Raw genomic sequence first — 21,680 nt, 5'->3', positions numbered from 1 at the left:
GTCCCACAGGAACTTACCACAAATTTCCAAACATTTTCTTGTGTGTCCCGAATTCCTAGCCCCGTACTGAATTACACATCATATTAATATTTTTCCTTTTCTTTTCCTGGTCTCCAAGTTGAAAGACGAGTATTATCCGGTTTCATCGTGGTATCCTCGGTCTACCACCGATCTTCTCAGATTTCACACCTAATTCTGTCCCAATAGAGAGGCGATTGATTTTATCGCCTATGCTGTAACTTTTTACGAAACTAAATCACATTTCTTAACATTTCAGTTTCCTAAGTTTTCTATTTGGAGTGGAACGTCCTGCTCGCCACAACGACGTAGGAGCTGCTATAGCAAAACTGAAATACCTGGTGGCTTAGTTTCTAATACCATACTACGAATCCGATATATGGAATCCAAAGATTATTAACTGTGTCTAACACTTTTTCGCTCCACGGCATTGTCTGTTAACGTGGAAAATACTGAACAGCACGGTAGGTCGGAGTCCATGTTAACCTGTAGTTACCCATATTACCGACTGGGTAAGTTATTTCAAAGGTCGGTTGATGGTAGGGGCATACCACCTATACCAGGACCAAGTCTAATGACAAGTTGTGGTATTCAAATAAACCTTCGGATTGACGACATCCCGTTGCTCACTTTCTTTTTGGGAGTTTTTGCGTTGTCTTGACAGGCAACACCTTTGACCTTGAACGCTCGGAACCACAAGGAACTTGTTTAGAATAACACTCGGTCATAAAAAGGGACAATGGTCTGTATCATTTCAGTAGTATGTGTCATTTTCATGAAAAACTTTGCATTCTTCCATAAGTGAAATCGTAATAGAGAGAAACAAAATAACAAAATGTGGGCATAATAGAAGAGAAATCGTAAGTAATTGAATGAAGTCAGTGAATCATTACATTTTCAATCAAGAGTGCCAAGAACCCTCTGCTTAAGCCAATTATATTAACGCTAAACATACATATCCCACACAACTGTTGATGCTTGTATACTGGTGTCCAAAATTAAAGCAAAAAACGGAAATTTTAAGAGGCTGCGTTTATTTTGCCACAAAACGGTATAAACAGAGGATAGTAAATAAGAAACAATGTAAAGAAGACAGAACGTAATCAACTGCAACATGCACAGTAGCAGAAAAAAATCTTTTCTTTTTTTCAGTTTAACGGATTTGCACACACGTTCTGGCAACTGTTTAATGTGCTCAATACGGGAAGTGACCACCTCTGGCTCTAATATAGGTAGGCCTGACAACGACTGTACATGCTGTGAATGATGTAATCAATCTCATCCTTCCTGAAGAACTGCTTACAAGTGGTTGGTGGATGCTGATGTGATGCAACGTGTCTCCTTAGTGCATCCCAGACATGCTCTCTGGGATTCAAATCGGGAGAGCGAGCAGGCCACGCCATGCATGCAATATCTTCCGGAAAAAAAAACTAACAATGCGTGCTCTATGAAGTCGACCATTAGCGTACATCAGTACAGGTCTGGGACCACAGGACCTCGCAACAATCGCGCATGAGATCCCAAGATCTCAAGATCTCCTCATGGTACCTGATAGCAGGTTAATCTTGCTGATTCACCCATACAATTGTATGAAGAGGTGTTCGTGTGGCCAACATAATCCATGCCCACACCATTAGCGATAATCCTCGATTCTATCTCTTTACACAATGTTCCACGCGTGCCCTCCAGATGCGAATCCGTCCAGAATCACTCCCCATACCAAATCGGGACTCATCTGTAAAAAGAACATTGACAGAACGTTCGACCGTCCAGGTGACATGTTCACGGCTCCACTCTCGACCTTCCCTTCTGTGAAGACACGCCAGAGGTGAACAGACAGCAGGCCACTCTGCCGAAGCCTTCGGTACACCGTTTGCTTCGATAAAATACGTCCAGGGGATGCTACGAGGTCAGATGCCAGTTGCAGTACAGTACTAAGGCGTAGGCGTCGTGCCCTTACAGCCGAATAAAGGTCCATTCTTTCTGACGTCACAATTGGTCGGTTCTGCTCTGGTGTCCAGTATATAGTGTCGGCTTTCTATGAAGTGTCGCCTCATCCGAGAAAAAACAGAACGATTCACATTAATCCACCATGCCACTTCAGTTCGCGAATCTCCTGCTTCCATTCTTCCTGTTGTACTTTAGAACAGAGAATCTGTACTCGTTTTCTCTTTGCCATACTGCAGCGTCTGTGACTTTGAACACAGCGATTGTGGGTGTGGGACTACCCTGCAAACACTACCCCGCTTGATAGGTGTCCTGACGTCGTTGCTGACGTGGTTGTACGTTGATCGGAATGCCATTTTCCGTGCAGAACACGATCGTAATGATATCTGGTGACTGTTTCTATGACCATATAGTGAATTAGACACAGGACGGGGAAATAGCAGTTTGTTGCTTTAAGTTTGGAGACCAGTGTACTAGTCCTCAAAGTGTACATGCGGGATTTCGATGAAGTTGTTAAAGCAAAATGGAAGAGAATAATGTACACACCTCATTAAAACCACATCTTTACATTCAAAATCACTTTCACATTCAAGCAGCACTCCAATATCAAAGACCACGAGTGGTGCGCTGCTGGCGCCAGTAATTACCGATCGTTGTGAGTCGATTTTCGATGCCTGCTTGTCTTCTTCGCATCTTTGGCGGATGGCTATGTAACTGCGGTGCGCGCGCTCTGCAGGGGCTCACGCCCTTGTTGCTCCTCTCCTCTCCGATCCCCGCCCCCTGCCACGTCTTCACCGTTGTGTCCCCCCTACCCTCCATCTCTACACCCTACATCTCCTTTCCCAAGGTGGCTTCCATCAACTCCCCCTCCCAGATGATGCCCTCTCTCCCTCCATTTATCCCTCCTGTCAACTCTGATCCTCACTCCCCCTCCTTTCCTCTGTCCTTTTCCCGGGCTCCCTCTCCCCCCTTTCCATCCTCTTTCTTCCCCACATCCCCTCTCTTTGCCCCCTTCTCTCCCCCGCATCCTTTTACATTTCCCTCCTCTCATTCCCTCTTGCGTCTGCCCTTCTGCCCCTTTATTAGTCCTCTCCCTCCTTGGTTCCCCCCCCCCCCCTTTTCGTTTTTTTTCCTCTCCTCCCTCCTAGTTTTTCCCCCTCCTGCAGGTCCCCCACCCCATCTGCCTTTGGCTCGGGAGTGTCATCTTTGTGCTGCCACTTTCGTGCAGTGTTCTCCAGTGAGTGTTCTACAGTGCGTGTTTTACAGTGAGTGTTCTGTGTTGTGTTTTTTGGGACTTGTTGCGAACGGCCATCATACTGTCCCTGGGTGTGCCTTTTATCTCTTGCGAACAGAAACCAGACCGTCGCTGTGTTTTTTAATTGTGTGTCTACTATGTTACTTGTCTGATTCCTGTGTATTTTATCTACATTGCCAACCCCTTTTGCTTTCTGTTTTAACTTTCCGCATTTTTACGCCATTTTACACTTTAAATCACCATTATATCGCCTGTTTTACCTTGTTTCTTTCTTCTTCCTTTATTTAAAAAAAAGTCTGCAGGCTGTAGAGCAGCGTAGTAAGCTGCTGCCAGCCCGCCCCCTTCGGGGGGGAATTGAAAATCAATAAAGAAAAAAAAAAGCTCTGCAGGGGCTTCAGTTCGAGTATCAGCTGTGTGAGCGACTGTGACGTGTGGCGCTGGCGAGTGGCCGAGTCGGAACGACGGAGGAGCGTGGGCAGCTGCTGCGGCGTGTTTAGCCGTTTGAATGCAGATCCGCTGCCGACGGTGATTGGGATTACCTTGATTGAGATGTGAAGGACAGATATCCTTCGTGTCTGTTACATGTTACTGAAAGTGAATGAACTGGAGTCGGCGAATTGTTCCTTGGTGTGTTCCGTTCATGTTAAATGAATAACCGAGTGCACTGAAAACTATCTTGATTAAGTTACTTGTCACCGTATGTGGTCTGGCCGCCTGATATGTTGACGGTATTTGAGGGAGGGCTAGGTACGCACAACAAATGGACATGGAGCCTTACTTAATGCGTAGTAGTGCGTTCGAGCACGGGCCAAAATAATTTTCCCTATTTCCTTTTGTATGTTGTTATTTTGGTTTGTTCTAGAGAACTGGCTAGTTAAAATTTAAGAGCCGTTATCGGGCAAGTGGTCACGTGGGTTAGTTCTGCTTGGGTTCAATTTGTGCCACATATAATTAAAGATTTATTTAGTTGGGCAGATATGTTTTGTCCATCTGATGCGCCAGAATGTTGTCTGTCGCTGATGTGTTTATGTTTCAGATGATTGGCGGCGGTCGACGCGAGCAAACTCTGATCAGGGTACCACAGTGGAAGAGGAAATTTAAGGACCTGGGTCGGTGTCTGTGGTTACGTTGTTAGTGTCTTGTAATTATATCTTTCCGGTGGAGCGTTGTGGTTTTCAGGAACCTTAATTGTACTTCAAAGTTGAGTATAAATATACTTCACCTTGTGGTCCGTGAATCTCCTGTATCTAGTAGAACCTTTCTGTCTGCTCGCGTCCATCACAAATTTTCAACGTAAAAATTGAAACGTCTGCCTTTTAAGATTTTTTAATATGCTATTAATATATTCTGGCCATGGAATGTATGTGAACCTCTTATCTGTAAGTAATACTAAAGAGAAGCTTAGTTGAGTGTGTTAATCTGATAATACTTTTAATTTGTTACAAGTGTTTAATATCAGTCCATGGAAGATTTCTTAGTTGTTGGAAGCAGTTTTAGAATTCGATATGAGTAATGTGAAAGCCAGTTTCTATGTAAGTCATGAAGCATTCAGTTATGTCAGTTAAATTTGATTAATGGTGGTTTTATGAACATGGTTTTAATTAGTGAAAATTGGTTGTTAAATTATGAAAGATCTGTGTCTATCGCAATTAAGGGGCGCCGGAGGTGCCTATGCTACCCATGTTAAAATCACTAAGTTTGAGGAACATTTATGAATCAACTACCAAATAGAAAAATTTGAATTTTTTTTTACATATAGAGTGGTTTAGTATTGCAGTTATGACAGAGGGATTTTGGAGTATCTTTTCTAGTTTCCTTCCAATTATTTTTTTTTTTTTGTTGATGACCCAAATTTTTTTACAATTAATTGCTTTATAATTAAACTGAAATGAAACTACTGAACATATTGCCAAATGGCTGTGCTACAATGTAAGTTTGACCACTAGGAGTGCTGTATAAAAATTTGATCTGTCTAACTTGAGTGAATTTTGAGAAAATGTTCCTTATATTCGAAAAATTCTAATTTACGGGAAATGGCTATCAAAGATTCTCAATAAATTCCTGCACTATAAATCCTAAAGCCTTCAGAACTTCACACTTCACACTGTTCCCTTGGTTGTAGGTTGCTATTGCATCATAAATGCCAAAGTGTAGTGTTTTATGCTTACAAACACCCTTTTATGAATCACTTTCCAAATCAAATTGTTTACATTCTCATTAGGATTCTGCATCTTTCCGTGTAGACATTTGTGTAACAATTCTGGCTGTGCTAAGTCATGAAAAATTGGTTTTATTGCATTTATCACAGCTGCTGGCAAACCATGTTTGTGATCATAGTCCTTTTTTGCATTATATTTGCACCAGGAATCTTTTGGGCACAGGCTGTGTTGAGGGTATTCATTGGAAGAGGCAGTATGAAGAAACAATGCCCACACTGCTTTTCGCATGTCACTAACATTACTATTATTTTGCCTTATAGCATACCCATAGTATCTCTGTAGACGTTCAATCACCTCATCAGTAAGCCTGCCTCTCCCTCCTATTGTCTTTCCATCACTGACCTTACTTGAACCCAAAGTTTGTTTGAGCCTTCGGAGCCATGCACCCATACGCTTTTGCACATGCCCAATGCATTCCAACTTTTCAACTACAAATTCATTTCCATATGGTTTCAGTTCCTCTATAGTCTTGAAACCTTTGGAGTCACCATCCCCAAGGTAGTACTTGTACCTAACGTTGTATCTGGGAACTGAACGTTCAAAAATTTGTTTCACTCCATCCACTTCCATTGCTCCACTTGATCACTAAAATTTGCCTCACAGGTTCCACTGTGCTCTCCTTTGATTTTATTGTTGCACCTACAATGTTTTGATAATATTGCAAAACTATCGCTTTTGCACTATCACCACAAGTCGCAGTTACAACCCCATTCAGGGATTTATGACCCCTCTTTTGCCAGGAACCATCTAATGCCACTACCAAATCCCTAGAACCACCGTTCATTTCTACAGATTCCTCCACTTCTTCCTTCATCGTTTTCAAAGCCACATCTTCCAGAGGATCCAACCAGTTCACAGTAGTACCCAAATTTGCTTGGAGGCGATGGCAAATTCATAATACCACAAAACAGTTTACCAGCAGCAGACCCTTTTCCAATGGATCGAAGACCATACACAAGTCGAACATTCACATCAAACACTCTAGACCGTACATTTTCACCAAAGAGACTGGCATGTGAATTGTAGAAAGTCACTTGATACTTGCAACATGCACAGATTATCTTCATCTCACAAGATAAACCAAAGCTCTTTCTTATCTCTGGCCCTACTCCTACACTTGAACACATTTTGCACAGAACACATTCTTTCTGCACAAAAGATAATAATCCAATATTCAGTACTTCGTTAATATCACTGTCACTAACATATTCACGAAATCTGTCACTTCCACCAGTCAGCTTCTTGCTAGAAAATGTCACAGTGCTATGGCAGGCCATGTGTTGCTTAGCAGAAGAACGCACTGTTTCAGTAATTGTAGTATCGCAACTTGGTATTAGTGTTAATTTTCTTTTCCCTACGTTCTTCCTCTTCTTATATACACGGTTACTAAAACGTGGCATCGTAACCAGAACAACGCTTTACACAAGAAGTATAATACTACCAACAACAGGCGCAACACTGAACTAATTCGAAACGGTAAACAGCAAAGAGACGATGTTCCGCGCTCTTAGCGCTTCATTTGTCACAGAAAACAATGTAGCCGACCCTTGCACACTCGCTGTATGCGTAACATAAGGCGCTGTATGCGTAACAGGCCGAGAAAATCCCAAGCAATTCGCCAGGAAGTCACGAGAGGGTGATAGATGTATTCAGCGGCCGCCCATTTCCTCTGCAGGCGTGGGGGAAAATGGTAATAACTTCACTTCTAGGGCGAGTAGAACAATAATTCAAAGTTTACATTAAAGAGGAACGTTCCAATTAATTATCGGTAGCAAAAAAAATCGTAATTTTTTGGATTTGACCACCTCCGGCTCCCCTTAAATGCATTAATGTTTAATATGAGTATTGCTGCTGGTTCTGTAGGCCAGGTGCCTTTTATTATAACCATTGTTAATGTTGGTTTCATTAACAGCATGTGTTTGTAATAAAGAAGTGTATGGCAACTACAGACTTGTTAAGTGTTTAATTTCAATGTGTCGAAAGGAATAACGCATCAGACCAGAATAATTACATTTTAAGGTGGTGTCAGTATCATAAAATGCCTTTCGCCAAACGTATTGCAGCGCAGGCGAATACTTTGATGCTGAGAACCGATTGTCTATAGCAGAGTGCAGTTTGATGATGCAATAACGATCATATATCTTCTCTTGTGGTTTGGCACATAGTAGTTTTACAAACTCAGCTACCCATCTGATACAGCGCTTATATTGTTTTCGGAATGCTTGCATCTGGAAGGGTACGATCTGTATGACCTGTCCAGGGATCACACAGCAACAGGCTCCTTTAACTTGTTACGCGTCCGCCAAGAATTGAAGTTAGAAAACGTTTTGTGTGTTCTTTAGTCGTGTTTCCACTTTTGCTTGTCTCCATATGGATGTTTATGGATGTTTCGTGGGCAGATGTTTCAAGTTTCATTGAAATATTTGTACCGAATGTGCCTCACGCCTCCTGAAAACAGCTGTGCAACTTATTTGCTAGTCTTCCTGTCATTGATAAAGCCACACCAATTGTGTAATTCTAGGTATAGCTATGTTCCGATCGCAACATTGAAGTTATAGTTTTCTCTTCTCTGTGAGACAGTGTTGATATGAAGGCATTTAATGCTGGAAACTGTTCCTAATATTGGATTTGTCCACGCTCTGCTCTATCAATAACATGTCCACTTGCTTCTTACGTATATCGTCTTTTACGTCCTTACATGACAAATGTAGTAATATGCCTGGATCAAAAGCCATATTCAACCGGAAGATTGTCGATAAAACAAACAGAAGCTTAGAAATTATTCCATACAACCATTAGTCGCTTCTAGTGCCCACATTTGCAGGTGACAATAGTGAATTGTAGATACACACGACCTTGTTCTATCATATTGCGATATTACATGCTCGTTTGTGGTTTACAAACGTAGCAGACAGCTATCTTTGAAACGAACCCCTGGTCGTCTTTTGCTAGATACAGAATTTAGAATTAATCTGCCATTAGATTAACTTTTAATATGCTTACAGCGCCTGGCTAGTTAGCTGTAGTAATTGAAACCACGATTGCGATAGTCTTCATATATGTTCTCTAGTACGCTGTCACCAATATGTTCTAGTACACTGGGCCTCGATTGTCTGGGTGGATATAGTACGTATTCTCTTTGACTGGACTGCCTCTGTTGCTCTGGAAATGAGATCTTCAGGGTCAGGTTCTTTTCCTGTCCTTAAAAAGATCAATATATCTATCCAGCGTAACTTCATGAACTTCTGTGTCCTCTCCACTATATATATGAATTATTATGTTATATAATGCACCCCGAAATCTCTATCCTCGACCAAGATTTCATTTACATATTCAGTAAGTCGCCATTTTGTCCCCATTTTGTCACATTAATAGCGTTATTTCTCTTCATGATATCACTGTACACAGTTCATACAGTAATCCACATGCGAACACTCCAAGACAGACATTCGTACTGCAGCTATATCTTTCCCGCTACTAGAATACTTGTTAGTGTAGCTACAGTGTGGTACCATCTGACGCTGTAGCAGACAAGTGCGAAGTTTTTCATGAAAATAACACAGATCACTGTTCTTTTTGTGATTCAAGTGTTTGTCTAAACATGGTTTCGTTCGATTCGAAGCGTTCGAGATTTTTATATCTTTGTCTTCTGATAGACTTCGTCAGAGACGAGATTTGTTAATGAGATAGTTGCTCTAATGCTTTACCGTCCACACATTGTAGATCGGTGGTCATCAAACTGCGGTCCGAGGTCCGCATGCGGGTCGAATCAAGTATTCGTGCCGCCCGCGATTCTCAGCTGTATTTAACGGTCTCGTACGCAACAAGCAACTAACAACTGAATTCGAAAATGTCAGTTAACGTTAAGAGCTTCCTAAGAGTGTGTTTTTCTTGCACGATAACTAACGAAAATACAGCGACAGCAATATTTTTAAAAAATGACTCAAATGGCTCTAAGCATTGTGGGACTTACCATCTGAGGTCATCATTCCCCTAGACTTAGAGTTACTTAAACCTAAGGACATCACACACATCCATGCCCGAGGCAGGATTCGAACCTGCGACCGTAGCAGCAGCACATTTCTGGACTGAAGCGCCTAGAACCGCTCGGCTACACCAGCCGGCCAATATTTAAAGAGGTGCTTAATTTTAATTGACATTGCTTAATTCGGCCGTGAGACAAGTAAAGTTTACCGCTTACGTCAGGGACAAGGTGGTGTGTAGCGTGGTCACTGCAGGGGTGATATAACTGAGACGGTAGGAATATTTTGCTGTTTGTCTTTAAATGCTAAATACTCTCTAGCGGTCGCAACGAGCCCGACCAGCTGCTATGGCATGAATGTCAAACGGAAGTAAAGTGGAGTCGTGAATGCACGTTATCGAAACGGTCATCTTGAAATGTAGTGCATGTCTGTAGCAAGAAATATATCAAATTAAGTTTTTTGCGGTAGAATACAATCAGTAAGGTAAAAATTACACTAACAATAGTTAGTAAACATTTTTAATTGTTTCTCATATTGCAGATACTATTATAAACTAATATTACTTACTAATTTATGTAGGTTACCAGTTAACCCTAAGATTGGCAGGGGAAGGTGTGGTAAAGTGGTCAGGACGGGATAAGTAACCGTTGCCAATATTTTGCCCCGAACAGCGTTGCTGCCTTCCGAGAAGTGGTCAGAGTAGTTCTGATACACATTGCCATTGTTGTCAGTGTAATCGAGAGAGAAAACTTGTTCGGTTATTCTGTACTAAAAGCGATTTCTTTTTAAATTGTCTAATGTAAGGTAAACCATTCGTAGTATTCTTGTTACCGCACTTCTATGATGAGCAATAAATTTTTTACAACATCAATGTTTAATCACCGCCTTTCGGCCAACAAATTTAGTTCCTTATTATTTAATTCAGTTTCGTAGTTTCTTCGGTGGATCAGTGATGTCGACATGGCGTCCTATCGGGAAATGTGGCCACACTTCTCGTCGGGTAAAACGGCCAAGGTGCTCATTCCAATAAGTATTAGTTCTTCCAGAAAACACACACAATACAACGGGAAAAATTGACTTCTTAACCGTTTTACATACAAAGCTATCATGCACGATCCTGTCCGTTTGTGACAGTTTTGAATTAAGTTAAATTACATATTCCTGTCTCTGTTGTGTTATATTTGACCCAATACAAAAGCTGCAGCTGGATGATGTTCTTTGATACACAGAAAGAGAAGACGCCTAGAAAATGTCCACGGATACCAGAGAAACAAATATGGGATCATATACGATGGCACTGGCTACAGTACCCTCACTATGTAAACCTTCGGAAAAATGCATGTATTTTTTGGGTAAAAATATATTTTGTGATACACCATAATAGGTCGATTCAAAATGTATAAGTAGTAGTCTTCTATCAACAACCATGGTTTCGTGAAAACTGAATTTCTATTTCAGTGGCTGTTCCTTCCCCCCCCCCCCCTCCCCACCACACCACCAACCCACGCAGCCCCTTTCTAAGCTGCCCGAAATGTCGCCCTACAACGCCAGTATTGGCTCTTAAGCAAAATAATTTGATTACTAGTGTCATAGACGAGCTCCTTATGTTGAATTCTCCTAGTATTTTCGTGACCACAACTAGCAGATTTGTTCACAGAAGGCATTCAATGTACTATGTCCTCCTAATCAGCTCCCTTGTAGTAGTTTCAGAGGTTTTCGTCTACCAGCTGAATATACAGTATGAGAATATATTTGTTGTGTCAATATTAACGTAAAAAAGAGGTATTGCTGATATTTTGCCTACACACAATAGTCATTGAATAGGTACGATGAAAGAAGATTTTTCCGATGCCTGAAATGAATCATCGAGCATGTTTTGTGACATTACATGGATGCAACGACTTTTCTTTTTTTTTTCGTCCGGCTTCTGACTGGTTCTAAACGGCCGGTAAACAATTATTGTTGTACTAATCTCTTCATCTTAGAGTAGTACTCTTCAACCTTGAAGGAGCTAAATCTCGTAGTTTTTCGTAAATATTTTCCCAGTGTAAGCTCTTATACATTTTTTTTAGTTCTCACTGGGGAAATCCGGGCAACAACAAGTTTTCTATAACTTGAACAGAAATCAGAATAATGGCATGTGACTCAGAGGACCTGAAAGAGAAGCAGTACTTGAGTAGGAACTCTTGTGGCGTTTACACAATTTTATTCATTCTATCCATCACAATTAAAGACTTATTGTAATTCAGTAGTAAGAGAAGACGAAATAATCAGAACATCTGCTGAATGGAATGGACAGCGTCTTGAAAAAAGATTATGAGAAGAACGTTTTTGCACTTTCTCAATGTTAATTATTTAGAATTAAATCAGGTGACACTGAGAGAATCACATTATAAAATGAGATCTAAAGCAGTAGCTATGTTTTCCTATTTGAGCAGTTACATAACTGATTCTAGGAGAAGTAAATAGAATGTAAGTGCTGATTACAAACAGCCAGAAAAGTTTTTCAGAAAAAAGAGAAATGCACCATCATCAAACATAAATTGTTGAAAGTCTCCCCTAAAGTGTTTTGTCTGGAGCTTAGAGCAATGTGGAAATGAAACATGGAAGATAATTGATTCAAACAGAAGCAGAATAGAAATTTCTTACATGTGGTACTACTGCTACAGAAGAATGCTGAAGATTACGTGTGTAGATTGCATTACTAATAAAGATGTACAGATACTAAAAGGGAGGGAAAGAAGTGTTTGGTACATCTTGACAAACGGGACGGATACGGTGATAGAATTCTTCTGAGGAATCAATAAATAATTAATTTTGTATTGAAGGTGGGTAAAAATACTAGAGGGAGACAACGGCTTTACTTCAGTAAACAGGATGATATACATGGAGATGAAGTGACAGAAATGAACTGTCTTTCAAGGTAAACTGATGCAGCGAGCTTCGTCAGGCCAGAGACGCGTTGTTTACTACTAATACGAGATACAAAGTTGTCAGTCGGGTACGTAGGCGGTTCTTCAACGATAACTAAATTAGATGGCAAATAAGGACCTGCAGAGGCCCACTCCGTAGGATGAGATCCTTGCAGTTCAGATTGACGCATTAGAGAGAGAGATCAGGAGTTACATCTGGGTTAAAAGGTGCGACTTCATGCCCGCCAATCGCCTCAACAGGAGTAACAACAATTGGTCTTCCCGAAGTCACCTGATGCGGTGATATCAAGAGCACAGATAAATTGCGCATCCCTCTGCTGTGCTATTGCACACATGGAAGACGTGTCAGCAACCTCGTAAGCACTGGAGACGAGATCAACTAACGTAAAATTTCGACGATGTTCAAAGTAAGACATCATTACAAATACCCACCTGGAGCAATTGGATCTAAGGTGGCGACTTTCACTGCAGAGCAAGCCTGTCCCCATTTGCCAATTACACGTTATATGAATGCGGTACCCACAGACACATAGTTGGGGAGGAATGTTACTTTGACTACCATCATCACTGAATGGATTCCGCTACAACATTGCAACCGGCACTGAATGGACAAACGTCGGCGTCATTTACGGCTCACCTCACCACCTTAAGTAAACTGTCTTTAGCACTCGGCGGGAGATTGAATACTCTGATGTTAATACAATCCGGTTCCATGTTAGCTATAAGCACCTTATAAAGGAACCATCACGATGCCCAAAGGAAATTTGAGAACAATGACACAAAAGCAATATGTCTACTTTCAGAGGACCTAGAATCATTACGAAAATCATCCGAATCAAATAGGCAGTAGGAACCTGATCTAATGTTACCTTGTATCAACGATGACATCAACGTCAGCGGTAGAATCTCTTGTCATCGGCGTTCTGCTACAGCAAACCAAAGCGCTGCATATTTCAATAACTTTCGAAATATACGTACAAAAAGACAGTTTTTTATGTATTTTGAGACATGAAAATCAGGACAAACGTTAAACTGCTTTAGCAGATATGAAGCCGTAGTTAAGTTCTACAAGTCTGTAAGCTGCGCTCTCTGCTCATATCGGACGAACACGTCTTCATGTAATTAAATCCATGAACGCAGTACACGTCTTGATAAAAAAAGTGTAGTATCGGAGGAATTTCAAGATTAAGTTTAAAAAAAGATAAGAAGTGAAGAATAAATTAATAGATCACTTTTAAATGGGAGAATAACTTAATTATTCAGGATAACGTAAGATACTCATTTTTTCAGGTTGTAATGTACATTAGCATTTAGCTCAGCCTCTCAGTAACAATTGCCATCGAGACGTCTGGGAGCGTTGTAACCAAACACCAGTGCAAAACACATTGAGGTGCGAAAGTCATGGAACAGCGAAATGAAAATATACGGATGACGGTGGTATAGCTTACACGAGGTACGAAACGGCTGGGCATTGGCGGAGCTATCGTTTGTGCGCAGTTCATTCATGTGCAAAATGTTCCAACGTTGTTATGGACGTACGACGGGAATTAACAGACTGTGAACGTGGTGTGGTAGCTGGAGCTAGACTCGTGGGACACTTCATTTCGGAAATCGTTAGTTCATTATTCGGAGATACACAGCGTCAAGGGCGTGACGAGAATATCGCATTCAGGCAAACCTCTCGCCACGGACAACGCCGTGGCCGACGGCGTCCACTTAACGTCCGAGAGCAGCGGCGTGTGCGTAGAGTTGCCAGTGCTAACACACAAGCAGCACTGAATGAGATATCCACAGAAATCACAGTGGAACCTACGACGACGTTATTCGTTTTTTAACAGTGCGGCGAAATCTGGTGTTAATGGGATATGGCTGCAGACGACCCACAGAGTTTCTTTGGTAATAGCACCACATCGCCGGCAGCGCCTCACCTGGGCTTGAGACCATTTCGGGTGGTTGCCAGACGACGAGAAAGCCGTGGCCTGGTCAGATGAGTCCCGATCACATTTGGTAAGAGCTGACGTTAGGTTGCGCCTGTGGCGCAGACCCTACGAAGCAATGGACCCAAGTTGTTAACAAGGCACTGTGCAAGCTGGTGGTGGCTCTATATTAGCATGGTGTGTTTTTACAGGGAGTGGGCTGGATCCTCTGGATATTGGGCTACTTGGAGACCATTTGCAGCAGTTCATGAACTTAATGTTGCCAAACAATGATGTAGGTTTTATGGGTAACAATGCGCCAAGTCACCGGGCCACAATTGCTCTCTATTGATTACCAACCGGTTTCAACCCGACTTAGAGGTCATCTTCTGGGCGTTTACACCATTGGTCGACTGCTGATGATGTCACTCCTGTCTACATAACCAGCAGTCGACCAATGGTGTAAACGCCCAGAAGATGACCCCTACGTCGGGTTGAAACCGGTTGGCGGTATAACAACAATAAATGCGATTAAGACTGTTTTTGAATAATTGATTAATCATACTGATCGCTGCTTCATCTCCACAACCATGTTGTACAAAAATCTATGTTCTCTATTGGTTTGAAGAACATTATTGATAGTTCGAGCGCATGGTTTCGCCTCCCAGATCGCTCAACATTAATCTCATGGAACATTTATCGGATATAATCGAGGGGTCAGTACGTGCACTAAATCCTGCTCCGCCGACGCTTTCACGGTTATGGTCGTCTCTAAAGGCAGCATGGCTCAATATTTCTGCAGGGCACTTCCAGCTTCTTATTAAGACTATTTACGTCGAGTTGCTGCATTACGCGGGGCAAAAGTAGATCCACCATGATATTAGGTGGTCTCCTATGACTTTTGTCACCGCAGTGTATGTTACAGAGAATGAGATGAAGAAGGAAAAGGAGGGTGTGACAGTACTCAAAGAGGACGACATAAATTCCAGAAGTTCATGTATTCACCCAACATGTGGAGCTTATGGCAACGTAGAGGAAAGAAGGAAGAAAGGAAGGAAGATTAGAGACAGGCATCAGGTTCGATTGCGAAATTATGAGGAATAAAATAGACCAAAGCCCTTTTCGGTGGAACCATTGTAGTATTTGCCTTGAGCGATTTAGTGAAATCATGGAACAGCTGCATCTGGATAACAGTGCGGGGATTTGAACTGTCATCCTCCCAAATGCGGGTCTAGTGTACTAATCATTGCGGTACCCCGGTTGGTATACACGGTGAGTATTAATAAAACAGACAAACTGTAGAATAGATTACTGACTGGAAATGAAGGAAAAAAGTTCCTATGAAAATCTGTCAGGAAATGAACTGTGCACGTGCAACGACATTGTCCACTACACGGAAGATGTTCAAAGTTAAACTTCCTGGCAGATTAAAACTGTGTGCCGGACCGAGACTCGAACTTGTTTCTTGCTTTACGTCTTTACCAATAACAGGTAGATTATCAATTTCGTCTCCCATAATGTATTTACACTATCAGTTCCATAATAAACATACAGTGAATCTGGCAAACTATTACTAACATTAGCTTGTGACGCCTCTAAACTGAAATTACCAATTATGGAATATTTTTCATCTTTCACATTCCTCAAATCTACCTCCAGTTTCTCCTCTACAATTTCAGCCATTTCAGACAGTTTTTCAGCACACAAACACACACAAAACCCTCAGTAGAACACTACTTATCTTTTGCCTCGTGTGGATGACTGCGCGGCAAGATGGTACCAAATGTCCGTTCGCCAGGCCATGCTTCCACCGGTCCAGTTCACAGGCCAGCACTCCATACACGGCTGCCAACTGCTTCGTCTGCCTGGCTGCTATTGTAGAACGCCGCCTCTCGATTGTCAGTTGTTGTCACCTAGTCTGCTCCAGCGCACCGTCTGTTGTTCTCGCTGCATGGTATACTTCACTAGTAACTTTGCACTCGAGTTCTTTACTACTGTTTTCCTTCCACCATTCATTAGCACACTTCTCTACTGTCCCACAACAGTTCCTTTATCACTTGCGGGTGAATACTTTACGAGTCCATGTAAACATTGCTGCTTTTTTTTATAACGTTCCTACGCATCCGAACTTTACTATTCCTCTTTCCGGCCGATGCACCAACTGCAGCGTGGCGGGGTTTTTTGCGTGTTTTCCGTGTGCAGGCTGCAAATTACAAATTCACCTACCTCATAACGGCGTCTGCTCGATGTCCCTCCACTCGGCAACGTAGATACTTACAAGATGAAGTAAAAGCAGCGTTGATGAAAAACACCATCCAATATCTACTTACAAGATGAAGTTTTGTCAATAACTCGAGCAAGTAGTGTTAATCAACGCTTAGCATTACATAGAGTGCAACGCCCTCTGAGGCTCCTAGTTACGGTTATTTAATTGCTGCTCCATTATGTTGTCATTCAAATCACTGGCATTTTGCCACCCCCTTGCCTCTGATAAACCTACTTCTCTCTCTTCACCGAACTCATAATAGCCTTCAATTAACTTAGCTGTCCTGCTAAGACGTGTTGGCAAATCTTGAGCAACAGAAAATCTTTCTCCAATGGAAGGAACAAAAAAAAAAAACGTCGGCCGCGGTGGTCGTGCGGTTCTAGGCGCTCCAGTCCGGAGCCGCGCTGCTGCTACGGTCGCAGGTTCGAATCCTGCCTCGGGCATGGATGTGTGTGATGTCCTTAGGTTAGTTAGGTTTAATTAGTTCTAAGTTCTAGGGGACTGATGACCACAGCAGTTGAGTCCCATAGTGCTCAGAGCCATTTGAACCATTTGGAACAAAAATGGTTCAAATGGCTCTGAGCACTATGGGACTTAACATCTTAGGTCATCAGTCCCCTAAAACTTAGAACTACTTAAACCTAACTAACCTAAGGACAGCACACAACACCCAGCCATCACGAGGCAGAGAAAATCCCTGACCCCGCCGGGAATCGAACCCGGGAACCCGGGCGTGGGAAGCGAGAACGCTACCGCACGACCACGAGATGCGGGCAATGAAACGAACAGATATAGTTTCACCCTGTACTATAATTACCACCTCCATATTTCCAAAATCTAATCTTCCTTTCTATTTCTGTAAAAAATTGGCACCTACCAGCAACTCAACCCTAAGTTCTTTAATAATCAAAAAGTTATGTTACAACTGAACCCCACCTATGGTAATGGGTATCATTAACTCTTGCTTAACTACCTTTTTGCTTCTGCCAGTGGCAACAATAATGTTTAATCCACTCACTGGCATAATAGTTACTTCTTTTCTTTCAGGGAGAGCATTCACAATTTCCTGTGACACCGCACATACTTCAGAACCACTGCCAACAGTACACTTAACTTTTCCTTAAAAACCATTATCTCAATTATAGGTTGTGTAGGATTTCTTTTTAGACATTTAGATTCAGGCTCAGCAAGCAAATCGTTCACCACCTCTCGTCTGTCGAAACCTACTCTTCCTGTGGAAATGAACTGTACATTCACTGACTCCTTTTCTACCTTATTTCTACTACTACTAGCCTCTTTCGCTAAAGTACTCATAATGGAAGAAACATGTCCGTCTTTTTCCTCCTCTCTTTCTCCTTCTCATCTGAAAAACATTCGGTTTCTGCAACCCTATCCAAGTTGTTGACAGAATTATCTATATTACCACCTTCTTCTTCCTCTCCTGCTTCCTTGTCTTCACTTCCTGAAATAACTCCGCTTACTTTATTCAAAAACTCCTCAACATTGTCATCCTCTTCGTCCTGCGTTTGCATGGTATTAATGCTACTTCCACCATCTCTGGTAGGCCTCTCACTTGTTTTTCAGTGCTAATTCACCCCTGCCTCCTGATCTGAGTCTTCACTTTCTGTACTTAGTTCCTTCATAATATGGTTCCTGCAATCTTTATTTGAGCTTTCCATTAAAAAAACTACTGCATTTACTGAGTAACCAACTTTTTTGCAGTTTCATTCTCCTCTACCCTTCTATTTTCTATTATCCTACCCCCATGCTGTTTAGTAGGTGCCTTCTTAATAAAGGGTGTCACTAGCAGGATCAACTTACGTGATTTCAGTCTGCAAATACTAGTGTCATTACAGACTGCTAACAGGATTTCCTGTTCTGCGCTCATAGACAGCACACCGCGCTTGGTACACCCGGCGTTCGGGGAACACGGCATAGCTATGACACCTGAGGATGGACTTATAACAGTCCGAAACCAGTCGTTTCAAAATAAAGTAATTTACAACTGAAGCGGCATTTGCAACCTTTGCTATAACGCTCAGTTGCAGATGTGCAAACAGGACTGTATGTAGGCTGCTAACAGTTTTCCTCGTGTGAGACGTCATTGCCTCTGACGTTTCTGTCACTTGAATGAGATTTTCGCTTTGCAGCGGAGTGTGCGCTGATATGAAACTTCCTGGCAGATTAAAACTGTGTGCCGGACCGAGACTCGAACTCGGGACCTTTGCCTTTCGTGGGCAGGTGCAAGTTCGAGTCTCGGTCCGGCACACAGTTTTAATCTGCCAGGAAGTTTCACTCTCTCCCCTGTTTCACGATTATACAAAACGTGCAACCCTTCTTTGAAATTTCTCGATGTACTCCGACAATCCTATCCAGTGAGGATCCCACACCGCGCAGCAGTATTCTAAAAGAGGACGGGCAAGCGTAGTGTAGGCAGTCTCCTTACTTCCCTAAGTGTCCTACCAGTGAAACGCAGTATTTGCTTAGCCTTCCCCACAACATTTTCTATGTCTTCCATCCAATTTAAGTTGTTCGTAAGTGTAATTTCTAGATATATTGATGTATTTACGACCTTTAGAGCCGGCCGCTGTGGCCTTGCGGTTCTACGCGCTTCAGTCCGGAACTGCGCTGCTGCTACTGTCGCAGTTTCGAATCCTGCCTCGGGCATGGATGTGTGTGACTTTCTTAGGTTATTTAGGTGTAAGTAGTTCTAAGTCTAGGGGACTGATGACCTCAGATGTCAAGTCCCATAGCGCTCAAAGCCATTTGAACCACTTGTCGACATTTAGATTTGATTCCTTTATCGTGTAACCTATGTTTAGTTGATTCCTTTTAGCACTCATGTGGATGACCTCACACTTTTCGTTATTTAGGGTCAACTGCCTATTTTCGCACAGTACAAATATCTTTTCTAAATCATTTTGCATTTTGTTTTGATCTTCTGATGACTTTACCAGTCGATAAACGACAGCGTCATCTTTAGACGACCTAAGGTGGGTGCTCAGATTATCTCCCAAATCGTTTGTATAGATAAGACACCGCAAAGGTCTTATAACACTTCCTTGGCGAACGCCAGAAATAATTTCTGTCATACTCGAAGACTTACCGTCAATTACTACGTACTGTGACCTCTATGACAGGAAATCACAAATCCAGTCACATAACTGAGACGATTTTCCATAAGCACGTAATTTCACTACATGCCGCTTGAAAATCCAGAAATGCGGATTCAATCTAAAATCCCTTATCAATAGCAATCAACACTTCCTGCGAGTAAAGAGCTATCTGTGTTTCACAAGAACGATATTTCCTAAATCCGTGTTGTCTGTGTCAATAGACCGTTTTCTTCGAGGTAATTCATAATGTTCGAACACAAAATCGTGCTACATAGTGGTGTTAATGATATGGGACTGTAACTTGGTGAATTACTCCTACTACCTTTCTTGAATATTGGTGTGACCTGTGCAATTTTTCAGTCTTTGGGTAAGGTTATTTGGTAGAGTGAACGGTTGTATGTGATTGTTAGGTACGGAACTATTACACCAACCTACTCTGAAAGGAAACTAACTGGTACACAGTCTCAACCAGAAAACTTGCTTTTATTAAGTGATTTAAGTTGATTTACTACTCCGAGGATATCTATTTCTACATTACTCATGTTGGCAGCTGTTCTTGATTCGAATTCTGGAATATTTACTTCGTCTTCTTTTGTGTAGGCATTTCGGAAGGCTGCGTTTAGTAACTCTGCTTTGGCAGCACTGTATTCGATACTATCTCCCTTGGTATCGTGGAGTGAAGGCATTGATTGTGTCTTTCCGGCAACATACTTCAATTGCGACAAGAATCTCTTTGGGTTTTCTGCCAGGTTTCGAGACAAAGTTTCGTTGCGGAAACTATTATAATTGAAAGGGTACAGTACCGCCCGACATTGAAAATAGGTACAACATACTTCATTATTTTTGTCAGAACAACACTTTTTTTTGTAAAATAACTCAATTTCAATTAATACAGTGAAGCCGGATACCAGTGTGGGAAAGAATGACAATTTATTTATTTAATTGATCACATATGCACTCCTACAAAATAAATCCCTACATCCAGTTTGGTGAGATCTGTGAAATGAATGAATTTATGGCCGTCTGCTAACCGCAGATAGTGAATGTGAATATATGATCATCTTTGAGACGATCCTTTGGCCACCTTTGGTGGGACCAAAGAGATGAAACTTACCGGAGCTTTGAGCGCCTGAAATGTGGCTGACCAATACGGTAGCATGGTCTTCCCCCACCTCAACAGAGGTACGAGATGACCTGGAGAACGGCCATGTTTCAGCACTCTGCCGCTGGATCTTGTGCTGTTAAGACCTGTTTTAGTTGTGCTCCGTAATGACAAAAGAGTGGAGACATGGTATGCATGTGGAATATTTAAGAGTAGTTTGAAATAATAATTTTCCTATTTCAGGAACTTTTGTGGGGAAAATTAAATGTCAGGCAGGTAATATTAATGGGATTGTAGTAATCTTCGGAAGTGACCAACGGTCACAATGAAACCACGTGTAGCAATAAGTTGAAATACTTCCGTGTGCTTAAGTTAAGCTGAATTACTAGCGTGTGTACAATAAGTTGAAATATTTAAGAAATAGCATGTGTACCGTAAGTTGAAATATTTAAGAAATGGCGTGTGCAGGACTTGAAATTAGAGACGAGTACTTCCACGTGGTGAGTACTGTGTGAGTCTCAAACTGTGTATGAGACAAAAGATAAAGAGAAGTACTCGTCCATGGTATCAGTTGAGGACTCGCGTGTGTGATGAATACGTTCGTAATATTACTTTGCGTGATATGATTCCGTGTGACGCTAGATTCAAACTCCGAGAGAGAAGCAAGGTGAGTCGGCCGTCTATCCAGCAACGCTACTTGGCTTGTATTGCACAGGAAGACGTGAATATATCTCCAGAGTTCATAGTAGGAAAGTAGAATTACGAAGTGGGGCAGTGTCGTGTGAAACTGGGATAAATACAGTATTAATTGAAGTGGGAAAGCTGAAAGTGATAGTGTTGTGACTATTTAGTGTTTAGTATTTCATAATGTAGTGTGATGTATGTCATGTAATTTGGGTATGTGTGGTTTGCATGGGAGAGTAGC

The sequence above is a fragment of the Schistocerca nitens genome, chromosome 7, assembly GCF_023898315.1.
Source record: "Schistocerca nitens isolate TAMUIC-IGC-003100 chromosome 7, iqSchNite1.1, whole genome shotgun sequence".
Lineage (NCBI taxonomy): Eukaryota > Metazoa > Arthropoda > Insecta > Orthoptera > Acrididae > Schistocerca > Schistocerca nitens.
Note: the sequence above shows the minus strand (reverse complement) of the source record.